Below are 18150 nucleotides of genomic sequence, written 5' to 3' on the forward strand. Positions count from 1 at the left end.
AAAAATTTTTATTTTGCCTTGAGGTATGCCAGTGTGTTGACCAAGCATGATTGTTGGTAGGTAGGATAGCAAGAACTTGAATTCAGGGATTTGACTGTCATGTGTCCATCTGTTGTTTTTCATTGATTTCTTTGAATAGATCCAGATTGGCAGCCGTCACAGTTTTAGCTCTTGACTTTCCCAGCTGTGGGCATCCTGATGGCCCTCAACTCCCTGTCAACACAGACAAGTCTATAAGGAACATGAGGATAAATATCCCTATGCATGTCCCCTTGCTTAAGCAATATGTAGGTAAAGTACGGACAGGTGGAATTTCTGGGTCAAAGAATGTCTGTTTACATCTTTGACTAAGCAGTGCCAGGTGGCTCTTCTGAAGAGCTCAACCTGTCCACATATGGCCAGCATTCTCTTCTCTAGGTTTCTGACTTGTGCATGTTGAGTAGCTAGCACACTGTTTTTGTTGGTATTTTTCTTAGTGTCTATTCTGATGCTTTTCATTGGGGGATTCTCTCCCGTGAAAATGAGCTTCCTCTGGATCCCCCTACCCATTCCTCTGCTTGACCTTGTTTTTTTCTTATCGCACATGTAAGTTCTCTGGAGATGTTGGATTGTTTGTCCATTATGAGACCAACACAGGCCCTCTAGAACTTTCAAACAATTAGTAAATTCCTAAAGAGAAAGTGAGCCCAGAAATTGTGCTAGCATTTTGGGAAGAAAAGTGTTGGATGATATATTCAAAGCATGAGGTTCTATTTTATTCTTTCCAAAATATCTCTGGGCAATGAAATGGAAGTCAGGGTATCTGAGGAAATAATCATCTGTTTCCAATTTTCTGGGATTTGGTTTAAGTGGTCAAGTTGTGATATGTATTAATTCATGGATCCAATAGGGTGATAGTTCTTTTAGGTTATCTTAGGTGCCTTCAAACTGAGGTTGTTGGCTGTCCTCGGCATAGTTAGTGACATGGAGCCATGACAGTTGTTGATACACTTGCAACCCTAGTGCAGTCTTGAAGAGGCAATGTGTCTGGTCCCATTTCCCCCCTTCAGGCTCCATGTGCACATTTGAGAATGGTTCCAGCCATTTTCTCATCCCTTAGATCATTCCCCTCATATGTCCTGTGAGACCTTTTCTATGTGAGGCTTGAAGAAGAGACTATTCTGTAAAGAAAACCTTGTGATCTGTGTAGTATCATATTGAATAAGGTCATTGAGAAATCACAAATTCTGTTTAAAGATATTTGCATCTTAGCCAAATAAAACCTATTTCTAGGCATCCTGGTGCAGACAAGGATTTATCTTTATATCTACCATCATCTGTTTTTTTTTTCACTTGCATGAAGTTCATCAATTTACAGGCCATTTTATCAGATGTGCAACTAGATCCCATTTAAATGACACACTTTTAAATGGTAGACCTTTTTACATGAGTGCTTTTTCAAACACAGGTTTGGGCTCACGAGCCCACATGCCAGAAGTTAGCTGGAACAGGTTCTTCAGTTTGGCCTATCCCTCAGTATCCCCCCGACGTCATCTGTTCAATCAGCTTCATTCCTCCAGCTCCGTCACTGGCTTTCATAGAAACCACATGCTGTCTATGAATCAGGGATTCCAGTCCTACAACATTGCATTCTTTGAGTATTTAAAGTAATCCAGTTTTCACATCACCATGCCTGACATCAGCAGTAATATTTATCAGCAAATGTTCGCTTTTCCAAGATGCAATTCTATGTGCTCCTCTCCCAAAGAGTCTTACTAGGCATATTGCATATGTAATTATTAAGTAAAGACCGTAATGTTTAAAATGTCATTCATTGTGCAGTTGACATATGTCTGAGATACTTTTTATTTTGGAGGAGGTATTATTTAATGGGGAATTTCAACAGCTACGTAATAGTGAAATGAGAAATCTTGCATCCATTTTTTTCTTTGTGTATGATGATTTTTATGAGTAAGGATAAGATACTTCCTTGTTCCAATGCAGATGATGCCCACTTCTGTGAATGTATGCGGATTGTCACCTGCTACTTGGATGTCTGCATGTTGTGCTTGACACTAACATCATACTTGGTAGGTGGCAGAAAGTCAATACTGAAGTTAAGTTTCTGTGTTCTAGCAGCTGTGCTGAAGATCCTTGGTGTGCCACCTTCTGCAATCCATGCTGCTCTGTTCATGTTCCTTATTGACTTCCTGGTGATGAGCATCATGGTCTCCTGGTCTTTGAGAATGGCCAAGCATTGCTCTTTGAATGTGGAAGATGGTCATGTGGAAGGCTCCAGGGAGGACGGATCATTGATCATGTACTCTAATCCATATGCCTCATTAATGACCTGTTTTTTCTTCTTGGGTTTTAAGGGAGACAGTGCCCTCAAACACTTCTGTGCAGCTGGGAATCCAGGTTTCTGCTTCACCTTGAAGGAAGCATTAATGATTCCTTTCCAGAAGACATGAGAAGAGAGAAGTGAGCCTCTGGTATCATGCAGGTTCCTTGCATTGCCCATGGGCTAGAAGAGAGAAGAGTTGCTGCATGAGATTTGATCCCCCTTTTCCTGAAAAGTTCCACACAGAGGTGAGTCCCCAGCATGTTTAGACACCATTTCAGACATCTTTGTTGACGGAAATGAATCAGAGCCCCTGATGATGTGGAAGAGCTAAAGATGGGTTTGCTATGAATTTTCTATGTCATTTCTCAGGGCCTGAGTCAAGCCAGCCATGATGCTGTCAACGCATGAGCTGCTGCTCAAATGTGAGGAAGTGGTCTTGCTTTGTGAAAACACCACCCTGATTCAGGGAGCCAGAGGCAGCCTGCAGTCCCTTCGTTTTCCTGTAAAGGCAGATTGCTGTGGATGGCCTCTGCCCTCGTCTTGGGTTTGAGCGTCCAGGCAGATCCCTAGTTCCTTTGGACCTTTATTGCCATTGGGCCGCCCCAGGGTCCTTGGACTCTACTTGGTCTTCTGGCCTGGGTCAGTGGATGTGAGGTTTGGAATCCCCCTCTGTGGCAGGATCCCAGGCCCCCCACCACTTGAGGGCAGGCACGGCGTTCCCCAATTGTGTTAGAGGGGGAGACTTCTCCCACCCATCCTCATCCATGCTCATCCCGCATCGTGTGGCTTGACACCTGAGGACCTTTATTCATTGACTTAGTGGTTAGTGATGATGGTTGCTAAGACCAAGTGACTCTTTCAAGGTCACATCACTTGTATAATCGGGCTAGAGCATGGATCTTCCTAATTGATTTCATGGGACTCTCTCATGGGAACTGTGACTGCCTCCTAAACACACACACTACATTTGCAGTGTCAAAATTCATGGCGCTGTCTCCTTGGCAAGTGTATCTTGTCTTGTACTTGGGAATTTCACAAATATTTTCCTTTGGTTTGTGGAGGTCATGCAGAAGGGATTTTATTTGAAATAGCCCAAACAAGAAATACCAGTTGTCTTTTTCACACATTGATTTGTGTATTGAATATCTCTGTCTGTGTGCTTACATGAGTTGCTCCTTTGAATTTGTTGAAAAATGGTTGGCTGGGGAGCAAGGTAACGAGAGATGGATATCAAAGCTTGTCCAGTATTCTGAGGTGAAGAATGTATTCAGGATGTGAAGGCTTTTCTAGCCATTTCCTATGACTCAGTCAGGGATCAGTCAGAGGATTCTGTCTGGTAGACTCTTTGGAGCATACATCAAAGTGGCCTGGTCTTACCCTGTCCAGGACTGAATGCTGAGCTTGAATGGGAGCTTCTTGTCATTTCAAGCATTTCCATGAGTCTGTCCTCTGTTCTCTTGTATCCAAGCGGTTTCTAACAGGAAAGGAGAACAAAAATTGAAAGTATGGTGATTGATTATTTATACCAATGTCATTTCAATCAACTTTGTATTATACAAAATTAACTTTCTGCTAGTCAAATTTCATATGTTGAAGAAATAATGAAAATATTGGGTTTGGGGTATGAGGATGTACAAATCAAATATTTTTGAGCACCAAGACCTGTTTTTTTTGTTTGTTTGTTTGTTTTTTTTACTTAAATAATAAAGTGCCAGAGGACCGCACCTGCCATTCAGCCTCAAAAACCTCCAGGTCCAGCGTCCAGGTGGACCATTTCATCAGGGTGTGTGGAACCACACTGTCCTGGGATGAGAGAGCAGTACCCAGGGATGTTGTCATCTCACCGAGTAGATATTGCCAGAGACAGTGGGGAGGTAGCGGCACATGAGGAAGGGAAGAGCTCTCAGGATAGGAAGAGGGGGCCACTTTGGGACTCACTGGGTATGGCACGAGGCTGCTGGATGTGGTATATGCCTGGGCCCACTGAGTGGAGCAGATCCCTGCTCTGTGTCCCTGTACCCTCCTCGTAGCCTTTGTTGGCAGCAGATTAGGGAATTGGGATCAGAAGTGCTCCCAGTAACACAGGCACCAGCCCCCACAGTGTGTTCCTAGCCCTTTCCCCACCTGGCCTGACTTGGCGCTTTTCTTGCTTCAGGGCTGAGACCCTACAGTCATTAGAGTGTGTCTGTGACCTAGATCCACCCTGCATGGCCAACATGCTCAGACCTTCAGCTGGGTCCTAAGCGCTGCAACCAAACCCTATCAACTGGGTGGCCTACAGCAGAGGAAGGGCCTTCGGTTGAAATCCAGAGGCTCAACACAGTAGGTGTTGGGCTGTCCCAGTGCCAAAACCCCTCCCAGGTTTCTAGGGGAGTGTCCCCCCAACTCTGTCAGCCCTTGCCCACTCTCCTCCGGCTGCCCACGATCTGTGGTTCCCGTATGGGCATCCCCTCCTGACTCCAACCTCACGTAGGCAGTGTTCCCAAGTCTCCCTGGTCTCTGGGTCCAGACTCTCCTCTTCCTACAAGAATATCAGATATTGGATTTGGGCCCAGTTGATGCTGTATTCCATCATGTGAGCTCTTAGCTTCATCACTGTGCAAAGACTCTTTTTCTACACAAGTTCGCACGAATTTTGGGTGGCTAAGAATTTTCAGGGGACACTTTTCTAATGAGTAAACTTTCCTTCCTTCAGATCTCTCCCCACTGAGCCTTCCTTGCACCCTTGTTCTAATTCCTTTATGGCAGGTTTCTTCCTTATGGCTGAGAGGACCTAGTGACCCCTAGATTCATACATTCTCTTTAATCACCAACACACTGCAGAATTCTCCATGGGACCGCGGTGTTTGCATTGGAACCCACCCCCTGACCTCTAAAAGTGTCTAGACAATTGGGTTGGCTCCCTCCCTCCTGAACCTCTTTGATGCCCTTTGAAGTAAGTTATTCTTTTGGATTCCTCCCACAGTAGGCAAGTCCTTGGATCCCCTGCAAGAAAGTCTTCTGGCCTGAAGGTCAGATGTGTCCAGATGTTGACTTGAGGATATCAGCTCCTAGAAGCCCTCATCCTGGCTCAGTGTTTCCTCCCCTCAATGCAAAGCAAGAAAGTGCAGTTGGCCCTGCACCCATTCTTCTGCATCCATGGTCCCCGCCAGCTGGAAATCCAAACTATCAGGAAAGGAGTTGTGTCTCTCTGGACAGATACTTCTCTCCTCCTTGTTTCCTGGATCTTACAGTGTTACAGAGAATGACACTGCCCTTTCATTGTATTAGGTGTCAGAAGTCATCTGCAGATAGTGGAAGTGCTACAGGAAGAAGATATGCAGCATTTAGATGCAAATACTCTGGCATTTTTGTAAGAGACTTGAGCCTGTGTGGCTGGTGTTTTTGGAGGACTTTGAATAAATCTCCCTTGGATTTCCTGTGACATTTCTGGTTTCTGGGCTTGGGAGTGTTCAGGACTTGAGTGTGAGTCAGCCCCATGGGGATGTGATAGGGGGGCAGTCGGAGCTGTTGTGCAGAACCTCAGTGATGGCTTGTAAGGCCACATGCAACACTGCAAGCAGCAGATGAGAAGGGAGTTCTCTCCCCATGTGTTTAGCTTAGCTCTTGTCTTATCCAAAATCATGACTTGTGAAATGTTGCAGAAATGGACTCATGCCAAGAAATTGGGATGTTCTGGGGAGCATGGGCTGTCATTCTATTCTGTCTCTGCATTATGATGTGTTAGAGGGTGGGAACTTGAAGATGTGCTTAGGCCACGGATTCTTCTTTCCTGGGAAGGGGGTTCTCAAAGCAGCCCTTGTTCCTGTTTCACCTGCTTCCCCAGGAGGACACAACAAGAACATTCTTACAAGTTGGCCCCCGGTCTTGGTCTTCCAGCCTCCCAAATTTGAGAAATAAAATCTGAGCTATGAATTAACAGTGTCTTGTATTCTGCCATCACAACACAAACTATGCTAAGATGAGTCAATCAGTAGTCTCCCAAGTGTTTACATTGTGGTAATCAACACCAAACATCCATTTTGTAATTGAACCATTTTGGAGTGCACAGTTGAGTGGCATTAAGCATGTTCATATTGGTGCATAGGCATCGCCACCATGCATCTCTAGAACTCACATGGACATACTCTTGCCATCAGTACTGAATTCTAGTGCCCTCCCAGGCCCAGGCAAAAAACATTGTACTTTATCTTTTGATGAACCTGATCATTGGGAACCTGAGATGAGTGAGATCCTACAAAATTTGTTTTTCTCTGGACACCATCATTTTCAAGGGATGCAGTTCACCCCCACTCGTGGGCATACCAGGTCCACTGCCAAATCTGTGGGTGTCTCAATTGCATTCTCAGTGACAGTGGTGGTTGTGTTCACATGAGCTGTCGTCTGTCCAGCTCAGATCCCAGGATCTAGGGTCTTGGGTTCCACGCAGCCTTTAAGTCCCCTCCTCCTCCAGGTCTCTACAGGCCAGTGTGCATGAAGGCTCTGTGCCTGGTGGTTTCTTTAGCTGATTGCAGGATGTGTCCATTGTGTTGTAGGTCATGATGGACTATAAATAGAACCAATGCCTGGATACTCCTGGGATGTGAGGGGGCCCAGACCGTGTGCTGAGAATTGGTGTGACCTCCTATTTAATAGGCCCTCAGGATCCCAGAGGAAAGGGCAAGTCCAGAGCCAGCGGAATCTCAGTGTCTCTGAGAGAACTTTTGGGGTGGGGGGCCGGGATATATTGATGTGATGACTCTGATGCAGAGTCACGTACTTCGAATCCAGGTCGAGGTGCTCAGGAGCAGCCTGGGATGGCACTTGGGTTCCCCACCTCCACACCCATGGGACATCTCAGGGCTCTGAGAAGCACAGCTGCCCGACCACAATGAGGGCATCTGCTGTCTCTGCATACAGTGAGCTGGGTTTTCTTCACGTCTCTCAACAATTCCACATAACACCAGCTCTGAACCCAGAGTCCTGGGCACTTAGTTGAGGCTCAGTGAGCTCCCACCTCTATCTACCTGACAGAGCCCTCCTGGCTCCCTCTGCACTCATTGCGTTGAAGATGAAAACCTGGAGGGTGGGACTTTCCATCATCCCGAAGTTCCCAGACACATTCCACTGTGTCGTTTGTTCCTGGCACCCAGACGGTTGTGGTGGGCCACAAGCACCCTGGCATCCATGTCTGGAACCATAGCAGTACAATCAAGAAACAGAAAGGAGAGGGGTCCGACTGATCAGGTCAGATGACAGGGCATAGTACAGAGTGGAATGGAGAGTTCCCACCCGGGGTGATTGTTGTGATGTGCAGAAATGCTCTGCTGGTGCTGGGTGCCCCCATGGTTCTCAGGGTCTTGAAAGGCTACAGATGCCCCCTGAATGATTCAGATGCACATAGTAGGAAGCCCGTTGCCCACTATTTTCTTGTGGAAGAAGTAGGAGACCCTCCTAGTGTGGAGGTGCAATCTAAGAGATAGCCTCACTTCTCTGAAAAAATTGATGGGAAAAAAAGGGTATGGACCTGTGCCCAAAGGGCCACATATGCTCCTGGAAGTTGGTGGTGGCCATAGTTCTCCATCCATTAAGTACTCCCTCACCCACTAATGTCCTTGTGTCCTTGAGAAATGCTCTCCCTTTCCTGGTTTTCCTGAATAGAAATCCTCTTGCATCTTGGGTGAATAGGGTTATGGGTTGTGCAGAGGGTGTTTGTCCACTGAACACCTTAGAGACTGTCCTTTATGGAGCCTAATGCTCCTCATTGAGGTTGAGGCCAGGGTCCTAACTGTGGTTAGTGTGAGGACACCCTGGGTTCAGCAGAGGGAAAGAAGGACAAGGGAAACTCAGATGTCCCTTCATTGTCCCTGGACTTGAGAGGACTTACCCCTTTGCACCTGGGATCAGGAGACCTCATTTCCTCAAGGACACCCACACTCAGGGGTAGGTCTTGAGTTTGGGGTCCTTCCTGGGGTCCAGGGCTGGTGTTAGCCACCAGGAATGACAGTGCTCTCCATGCTCAGTGGAGCCAGTGTTTCCAGGGAAGAGAGCCCATGGTCACGCCTTGTCTAAAGCATCCCACACCAGGGGCTCCCATCCCTAGCACTCCTGTCCTGAAAGGAAGCCCCTGAGAGGCAAGGTGGGTCCAACCACCTCTCATGTGTTCACTCATCACCGTGTTCCAGCAGTCACCCCAGTTAACAGTCCTGACAGGCTTGAACATGGCTCAGAATGGAACCTCATGAGCTCTACCCTGCTGTAGCTGCAGATCTGTGGCTGTAGAGACACAAAATCTCAAAACATATGCACTTGAAAGAAAAGAGCAAGAGCCAGCGCCCAAACAGGCCAGTTGTGGCAAGGACAGCCTGAGTGCCTAGGTTGGGACTCAGAATTATGTCAGTGGGGTGGCATTGCTGCTGGCACCAGCATGAAAACAGAGAGCCAGCTCTGCTCAATTTTGGTAGCACTGTGTTGGGGAAGGCAGCAGAAATTGAGAGGCAGGATTGAGTTTGGCCCTAGAAGGAGGCTGGATAAAAGTCCAGTGTGGGTTGGAGGGCCTGGGCAGATAGAGAGAGGCCAGGGCACACCCCAAAGCCTAGAGACTGCACTTGATGTCCAGGGTTGTGAAAGACCACCTCCCCTCTTATTCACAACTGAGAGCAAGAGGCATTGATAAGTTCAGTTTGTGTGCAGCTCATCCAAGATGGCTCGGGTAGGCACCTCTATTTCCTTGTCTCAGGAGGCTGGGAGTCCAGGCCCTACCGAGGCTCGGCTGGGAGGATCAGAGTCTGAGTTCATGCCTGTGTTCCTGGTGGGATCCATGTTGGCTAGCCTCAGGGCTTTTGTGATGAGAGGATAGGTGATTGTCATGTCTTTATCCCAGGACACACTTGCTAAATGGATTTGTTCTGTTCCCATGAATCCAGAGACAGAGTCTGAGCCCCCTTGAGGTGAGGGGTGAACTGGTTCTGGGCAGCAGGATGCTATGGTACCTCGGAGTCTCTGTGGGACCCCAACACTAGACACACTTGGCCCTTTTGAAATCTTAGGAGAAGCCTTGGGAAGTTGTATGGCAGAGGGGAGCAGCCTCTGCATCTCAGTCACCTCCAACTTGCCATGGTGTAGAGTGGGAACTGCAGCCACGATGGGACGGACATTGGCCACGTCCCTGTGTGGGACACAGGCCTGATTGAGTTAGGGTGCATTCTCTGTCTCTCCCCTTCTTGTGATTGTCCCATCTCTACATTTGTGCTTTAGCCACCTATGAGTCCCATCTCTGGTCTCCGAGAGAATACAGGGTTTTATGGGCCAATAGACACAATAATTCCTAGAAATTAGATGCTACCCTACTTTCCAGAAAAGACTGGGCACTCCATGAGTGGCACAATGATGGGATCAGAGTCCCAAAGCTGGTGAGAGGGATGGACTTGTTGTGAATGCATTTGTGAAGGCTTCAAGCTGGAATTCTATTGAAACCAAGCTGGGCAGGCACTGGTGGGGGTATTTGGGTATTTGTTGGTGAACTCATGTGCAGTTGATGTTGGTAGGCACGGGGGAGAAATCAGCAGCCCATAGAGCTTTTCAAAGTGGACTTATGTGAAAAGAGTCTCAGGTATGGGGAGCACAGGAAATGACATCATTGCCTTGACAATGGTTCAAACAGAACATGGAACCCTGGTATCCAGGCACCCACTTCACTGACCAAGCCATCCGAGCTCATTTGGTTGGAGTCACTGGAGTGAGAAGGATGTTCTCCTGTGGTTGCAAACAATGCCGAGCCTCAGGCCCCCAGGAATCTCAGGGGGGCCAAGTAGCCTTTTTGGGGAAACATTGGAGGCTTCATCTTAGATGCCAGAGCCTCTGGCGAATGTCGCAGAGGAGCTCAAGAGTAACCCTGTGTAGCACAGGGCAGGTGAGCCCAGCAGGCCTTCTAGTCTGATCCCTGATGAATGGCCCAGGACTCCTATTCTGACTGTGTGTGTGTGTGTGTGTGTGTGTGTGTGTGTGTGTGTGTGTTTGTACTGATGGGAACTGTCCCATTGTGCTTTGACTCAAGTCATTTTTCTGTTTGTCACCTTTTCCATTTTGAACCCACCATTCTTGGTCCCAACCCAGGGTGAAAATGATCAGAACACGGATGAGCCCTGCAGGGTACAGAGCCTTGTACCTTACAGGCAAGACCAGCTTAGGAATCGGCTCCTGCCTGTCATTTGTGGGAGGAACCTAGATTTCAGCAGCAACATGGGGTTCATCTACTGGGATTTCATCCCCACCCAGCAGGTGCTGGACCTGCTGTTCCCAAGGTAAGCACCAGACCACCAAGCCCAAGTGTGTAGCCCCCTCATGCCTGGGTCTTGGGGCTGCCATGTACCTCTCAGGGACCCAAAGTTTTGTGATACCTAGTGAGATAGAGGACCACGCTCATAGTGGAATGTCAGTCCCGAGTGGGATGAATCCTGGAGGTGCCTGCCACAGCCTTGCAAGGGGAATGAACTCCCCCTCTCAGGCAGAGAAACCATCCTGACTCCAGGTGGTCCACAGAGGTCCGTGGAGCAGCCCCCACACACTGGGCACCACAGCTCAATGGTGTTCGCTGAGCTCATTCCCAGGTGGACTCAGTGAGGCTAGGTGGCCGTTCTGGTGTGATGTTGGCTTCGTGAAGAAATAGTTCTGTGCCAGAGGCGTCTCATAACTCAGGCCTTGGGCAAAGCACTTTTGGGTTCATAAAAGACATGTGAGTTTACATAGTGGGACAGAGCTTCCTAGCTGGGATATAGCTGGACAGGGGCTTTGGAGATGGCAGCTCCCACACCCAGAGAGATATGTGGGAATCAGCAGTTTGGGCTCATTCACTGATGAACATGGAGAAAGCACCCACTGTGTGAAGACACGTTTTCAGTCACGTTTCATAATTCAGTGAAAAATGGGGTACAAATGACTGCCACTGTGTCCCTTGTCATGAGGGTCAGCCCGAAACCGCAGGTGCCATGAGTACATATCCTACATGTGACAGCATCCCTGACTCCATGAGGCATAACTGCACGTTGTCCTCTTCAGTGAACATGGTAGACCCCTGGACCAACTTCAACATGGAATGGGCTTGGGGTCAAGAGGGTGGGCTCCTGTTTCCAGAATAGGGACCTGCAAGGTGATTTGACTTGGGAAGGCTGAGGAAAGACTGCTCTCCCCAATTCTGTTTTCTGCCTGCAGTGTAAGGTGTGGGGCTTCAACAGTAGGACGGGTAAGGCAGGGAGTTGTAGGTGGAGTCATGGTCCTCTGGGGAAGCCCCTGGGACAATGGATCCCCCCACACTACACCTCCCTGTCCTCCCCCAGGGCCACAGAGATGTGGCCTGCACTCATGGGAAAAGAAAGGTCCACTGCTACTCAGGGGGACTCAGTGAGAGCTCACAGAGAATGAGGTAGCATTGCAGCCCACGCCAGGGGAGGAGGTGTCTCTTGAGCCCTGAGAAGAGTGGGCAGGAGGACAGACACTCCTGGAAGGTGCAGGTTGGAGAGCACGTAGCCAAGAGGAAGAAGAGTGTCAGGCCTGCCCAGAGGAGGGGAGAGCTGGTCATGCCATGGATCTAACGCTCCTTGGTTGAAGGTTCTTTGCCTAGCGCCCTGTCCTGTCCCTGCCTGTACAGCCACTGTGTCTTGTCTGGGGTGGACTGGTGTGTGCAGAGCCAGGGAAGGTTCAGGAGTATACGGTCCGAGTTTTGCTCTGGAGGCTGTGGCGAAGGCGAGGCCAGGATTTTGCTGACTCCATACCTGCCTCCCCACAGTGCCTCACCTTCCTTCCCGGGGACCTGGGTGAACTTCCACACTGAGGCTTCCCATCAGCCTCCAGGCTCGCTGAGTCTGCAGCTGCTGCTGCGATCCATGTGGCTCCTGCTGGGTGGCTTGAACCTGGAGCACCAGGCACACCACCTCCTGGCCGCAATTGAAGATGGCAAATCAAGCCAGGCAGAGCCTGAGAGCCAGGCGGACTGGGGTGAGTACCTAAGGGTACATGAGGAAAGGTCCGAGTGTTGTCCCACTGCGGGATGTCTGTATGTCCGGTGTTGGGCTGGAAATTAGGATAAGCCTTTGTCCACTCAGGAAGTGACCCCAGTGTGCAAAGAGGTCCTGTGTGGGCTAAGGGCCTGAGGTCTTCTTGGCAGCAGGGGCATTGTCTGTGTGTGCCAAGGTCAGGGCAAGGCAGTCATGTTGGCATCTTTTCTCCTCTAGCTACCAGCTCAGTTCCTGTCACGGCTCCTAAGCCAACCCCAGAGCCAGAGCCTTCTCCCTGGGAAGGGGCAGAGCCGGAGTCCAGGACATCAGGGGTCTCCACTAGGAACTCTTCACGGCCCCAATTCAGCAAGCGGGTGGGAGGCAGATGCCTCATTCACGTGTACATGGAAAATGAAAGGACAAAGTATAAGAGCATCCTGGTGAGTCTTCGAGTGGGGGAGTCTCCTGGGAGCCCACACTGGGGAAGACCAAGTCCACAGCAAACACCTTGGACTAGGCCTGTCTTCTTGAATTGGAGCTTCTGGAAGGTCAGGAAGGAGAGCAGAAAATGAGGAAGAGAGAGTTTGGTGTTAAGAGCTTGACCTGAGAGGCGGGGAGCAGCAGCATGCCAGGTCTGGGTGAAAGTGGGCCTGTGTGTTTTGGGGTGCGCAGGTCAGAAGTGCAGGAGTGAGTGCTGGGTTCAGAGGAGGTCAGAGAAATATCGAGGGTACAGGCCATCCTCTACTGACCTTGGTATTGAGGAGGAGCATATTGAACCATGGAGTTTGAAGCAGAGGAGTTGGCATCATTTTCTTATGTGTGGGAGGGGACATGTTGCTGGTTGAAGGGAAGGGAGCCGTTGTGGGATGATTAAGGTGGGTAGGTGTGGGTCACAGACAACTGGGGGCCTTGGAGGAGCCCATTAGTGTCCTAGTTTGCATGTATGTGAATAGAGAGTGAGCGGCTCTCTCTGCAGAATTTTCCTGGGTGTGGAGTATCCATCATGAGACTCTGGTGTCCAGCTGCAGGGGAGCCATGCTGAACCACCACACCTGCTGGGTCTGTACCTCCTGACACCCCAGCAAGCACTGACACTCTCGAGCCCAGCAGCTTCCATGCCTATCATTAAAGAGTCCTAAGTGTGTGTTGTGCCCTGGCTGTCAGGACCAAAGCACCTAGGGTTTGTGCCTGGTCCACACAAAAATGCAGCTGCATCCCAGACCAGAGCAGGGATATGGAAGTCCACTGGACCACACCTCCCATCTTGATGGGACTAGAGTGTGTCTGTGCAAAGCCTTTTGGTCCTTATTCCCTTCTCCCTGCAGGGCATAGCAGGTTGAAGCAAACTCTTGTACCAAGATTGGGATTGGGCTAGAAGCACATAGGAAGACCCCACATGATCACATGAAGGCCTCAGGTAGCAGGGTAACAAGATGGTGCCCTTGTGTTGAGAGCTCAGTTGTCTCTGATTGTCCTTGAGCACTGTCCTCTGGGTAGCTACTCCCAAATTCCCTCTCTGATGAGCTTTCTCCAACCCTGCTCAGGTGACCTGCCAGGACAGGGCTCCAGTCATCATCCGCAGGGCCTTAGATGCACACTTGCTCCAGCAGGAGGATCCAGAAAACTTTGAGCTTCTGCAAATTGTCTCGAACCATCAGAGTAAGTGGTAGCATCAGAGGGTAGGGAGCAGTGAGTCACAGTGGGCTCAAGAAAACTGGGAGCCAAAACACAGTGTGCGTCCACCAAATGCCCAGGAAGAGTATGGTGGCACTTGTGCACAAGAAAAAGTGTAGTGATGGGGCATAAATCTGTAGGTTCTTCATATTCCCCAGGGACTGTGGACCTGCCTACCATGTATTCTTTCCTTGGCCTGAGGAGGCATTGCAAAGCTATTATCCATGAGGGACCAAGAAGAGAGGCTTCTTTGTCTTGTGTCAAAGAAGACAGACAACCACAGGGTGCCTACTTTGGCAGCCTTTCCTGACTGAGACAAGTACATGAGAAAAGCAGTTCAATGAAGAATCATTTCTGGCTTCCAATCTTTCTATTCATTGCAAACTGAGTTCACTTAGGACCAGAGGCCATTTCTAGAGAGAAGTGTGTGGTAGAATAGAACCCTTCACAGCTTGTAAACTCTTGTTGGAGCGAGAGAGAGAGAGAGAAAGAGAGAGAGAGAGAGGAGAAAGGAGGAGGAGGAGGAGGAGGAGGAGGAGGAGGAGGAGGAGGAGGAGGAGAAAAGTGAAAATGAGTTGAAGGAGAGGACAATGAATTAGAAGGTCAAGATGACTATAAGAAGAAGCATGAGGAGAAGATAAAGAAGGACAAGAACAAGAAGGAGAAACACAAGCAGAACAAGAAGTATAACAATAAATTGATTAAAAATGTGAATGAGAATTATACTCATGAGGAGGAAATGCAGAAGTGGGGAACTCAAGAGAAATATATTGCTCTGAATGGCACAGCCCTGCTGTGGACATCCTCCACCCACGCTCAACACACCTCCAAACCATACCCCTCAAGTTAGCGTAGCCCCGTCTGAGTGGATGAATGCACTGGCAAGGTGGAGGCACCCACCATCAAGTGTTTTCCCCCAAACCCACCTGTGATCATTGCTGCAGTGGGGAGAAAACCTTCAACACATGAGTCTTTGGGGGACAATCCAGATGCAAAGTCTAGCTGTTTCTCTTTGGCGGGTTCAACATGAACTGAGAGGTTCTGGGGTGCAAGGGGCTATTTCCTTGAAAGTGATCCTGTAGTGGACCTCCTGTGCATAGAGGGTCCTCAGGGAGGAATCAGTGGGTAGTCTTTGGTGGAACAGTAGGTGGATTTGCGGGCTCTCAGGTCTGTGTGTGAGACCTGCGCTGGCAGAGGCTGTCAGTTGTGGGGGATGTTGGGTAGTGTATTCCTTGAGTGTCACCTACCACGCCTCTGCCCCTTCCTCTCCAGAGCTGAGGTTCCCTGCTGATGGGAACGTATATTACGCCCTGGATGGCAGAGTGGATTATAACTTCGTTCTTCGGGAAACAGCTGCCAGAAAGTGGTTCAAGGTCAAGCCAAAGGAGGTAATCAGCCACCTTCTTCAGTCTTTACTCCTGGGGCCACTCCACATCCTCCAAGGGGACAAGAACCTCAGGTTCTGAATGGATGTTGTAGAATGCCCACGGAGCCAACTGCCAGGCTGGGTGGGGGGCAGGTGCTGGGCTTTGCTGATGTTGTCATCCCCCACAGTTCTCGGAGCCTTCCGTGGCAGTGGCATCCAGGATCCCAGCAGCTGGGAGCAGCAGCTCTGCAGTGGCTGCAGGACCATCGCCCCAGGCCACCCAAAGCAATGAGTGGTGCAAGAGGAAAGTCACCAGTAGCAGCTCCTCACTGCTTCACTCCAACGAGCAGGTGGAAGACAGCCGCTTTGTTCACGTCCTCCTAGAGGGACAGAGCCGGAGGGAGACAAAGCGCATCCTGGTAAGCCTGACAGCAGGGCTGCCTCCTGGTGTCCACACAGTGGAAGGCAGGAGACACAGCCAACCCCGGGGCTGTGGTGGGAAATAAAGAAGAGAGAGGTCCATCTTAAGGGCTTGCCCTGAGGAGGGAGAGCCTCAGCATGCCCAGCTCCAGCGGTGAGTGGGCCTGTGTATTGTGGGTTTTGCAGGCCAGAAGTGCAGACGGAAGTGCTGTGGGCAGATGAGGTCAGAGAAATGTCCAGGGTGCAGGCTGCAGTGCCTAGAACTTGGTATTCTCAATGAGTGAGGTTGGAGCAGAGGAGGTGACAGTGACTTGTGACATGGGTAGGAGGGGATGTGTTGCTGGTGGCTGGGAAGAGAACCTCCTTAGCATGACTAGGTGTGGGAATTTGGGGTCGGGATCACCTGGGAGGTCATGCCAAAGCTTCGGAATGTCAGCCTTTGCATGTATGTGAATAGGGAGCTAAAGGAGTTCTTGGCAGAATTTCTATGGATGTGCAGTAGACACGCTAATGCTGCAGGTGTCCAGCTGCAGAGGAGACATGTCCAGTGCCTGCCAGTGCTGAGTCAAGTACCTCATTACAACCAGACCCGCACTGAGCTTCCAGAGGCCAGGGCCTCTCGAGGCTATCATGAAGCACTCAAGTGCACACTCTTGTATCTGAGTCTGTTTTGTGTAGTGGCAGTCAGGACCAAAATTTTTAGTGTATCTGCCTCTTCCACCCACAAAGGCAGCCTGCATCCCAGAGCACACTTGGCACGCAGGTCCCTGGTCCATTGCTCTCATCTCAGTGAGTTGAGAGTGTGTCTGTGCATAGGCAGTTTGGTCCTTTGACCTGAGTGGAATGTGGCTCCCCAGGGGGAGGGGGGATGGCAGGTACAGGCAGATATTTGTATCAGGATTGTTCTAGTAGCACATTGTAAGAACCCAGGGGGTATATGGAGGCCACACTCAGGCAGCAGGATAACAAGATTGTGCCCTTGTCTATGTAGCTGAGATTTGTCCTGAATGTTTGACCACAGTCTTCTGGGTAGCTCCTTTAAAAGCCATTCCCTGATGACATTTGTCCCACCCTGATCCAGGTGACCTGCCAGGAGAGGGTGACTTGCCTCATCCGCAGGGCCTTGGACCAAAATAGGTTGCAGCATGAGGATGTGGACAACTATGAGCTGCTGCGAATGATGTCTCTGCAGGAGAGTAAGTAGGACAATCAGACAGTAGGGAGAAATGATCCACAGTGGGCTCAGGATAACTCACTAGAGAAAGTGGGCCTTGGCCCTAAAAAAACCAGAGTGTGGTGGGCCTGGTGCAGGAAACCAACTGCAGTGATGGGCGTGTCCAATTTGGAGGTGCTCAATGAGGCCCCAGGGGGCTGCTGGACCTCCCTAAATGTGTTCTCCCCTGGACCTGGTCAGGCAATGCAAAGCTAATATCGATGAGGGGCAAGGAAGAGAGAGGCTTAATCAATCGTCAGTTTGGTTTATGGCTCACTGATAAGGATGCCTTCAAATGAAGAGGAGGAGAACATGGGTCCTGATTGGATCAGCATTGCTATGGACGGAAGCAGCACAGGTCCCAATCCATGGCCAGGATATGAGAAGTCCTGCCTACTCACAAGTGTGTCAGGATGGCGGCAGCTGGGAACAGGACTCAGTGAAGAGGAAGTCAAGGCCAGGGGACAGCCTGTTTGGGTTCTTTTTGGAATAATTCCAAGTCCTCTGTGCCTGGGTGCCCATCTTCTGAAGATACCAGAATGGCCAGGTTATGATTCCTTCCAGCAATAAAGAAGGGCATCTGAAGAACATAGGCCACAATGCTGAGCTGTCCACAATGAAAGTGCTCTTTCCTTTCTTGTGAGCCAGACACTCCTAGCCTCAACCATCCCAGCCTGTCCACAATAGAATCCACCATCTGTCGGGCATGTAAGTGAGTTTTCCCATTTTCACACACCACCTCATTTGGGTTGGCTCTGTCTTACACATGAGGAAGACTGAGGTGCAAGGAGCTGGGCAGGGGGCAGTGTCTGCGAATCTCAGGGACTTGGGAGGCTGTGCAGGAGGACCAGAAGTTCCCAACAGCCTCAGAAACTTAGGGAGACCCTGTCCCCAAGTCGAAAGGCCTGGGAATGGTCTCAGTGCTTAAGTGCCTCTGGTTTTATCCCTGGTACAAAAATAAGCCAGTGAATAAGGAATTACCAAACTGAGAATCTACGAAGGTGATTTCAGAAACACACTTTCAACCCAAGCATCAGTTGAGAGCAGGCTCCAGACCAGGGGAAGTTTGTGTGTAACAAACGTCAAAAGGGAGGACTAGCAGGGGGCCTGGAACCCACTAGGTGTGATGGCATCTATGTCTTATGGCAGGAGGGTGGCAGTGATGCTGGCCCTTTCCTAGATT

Source organism: Callospermophilus lateralis, chromosome 14, assembly GCF_048772815.1.
Source record: "Callospermophilus lateralis isolate mCalLat2 chromosome 14, mCalLat2.hap1, whole genome shotgun sequence".
Classification (NCBI taxonomy): Eukaryota; Metazoa; Chordata; class Mammalia; order Rodentia; family Sciuridae; genus Callospermophilus; species Callospermophilus lateralis.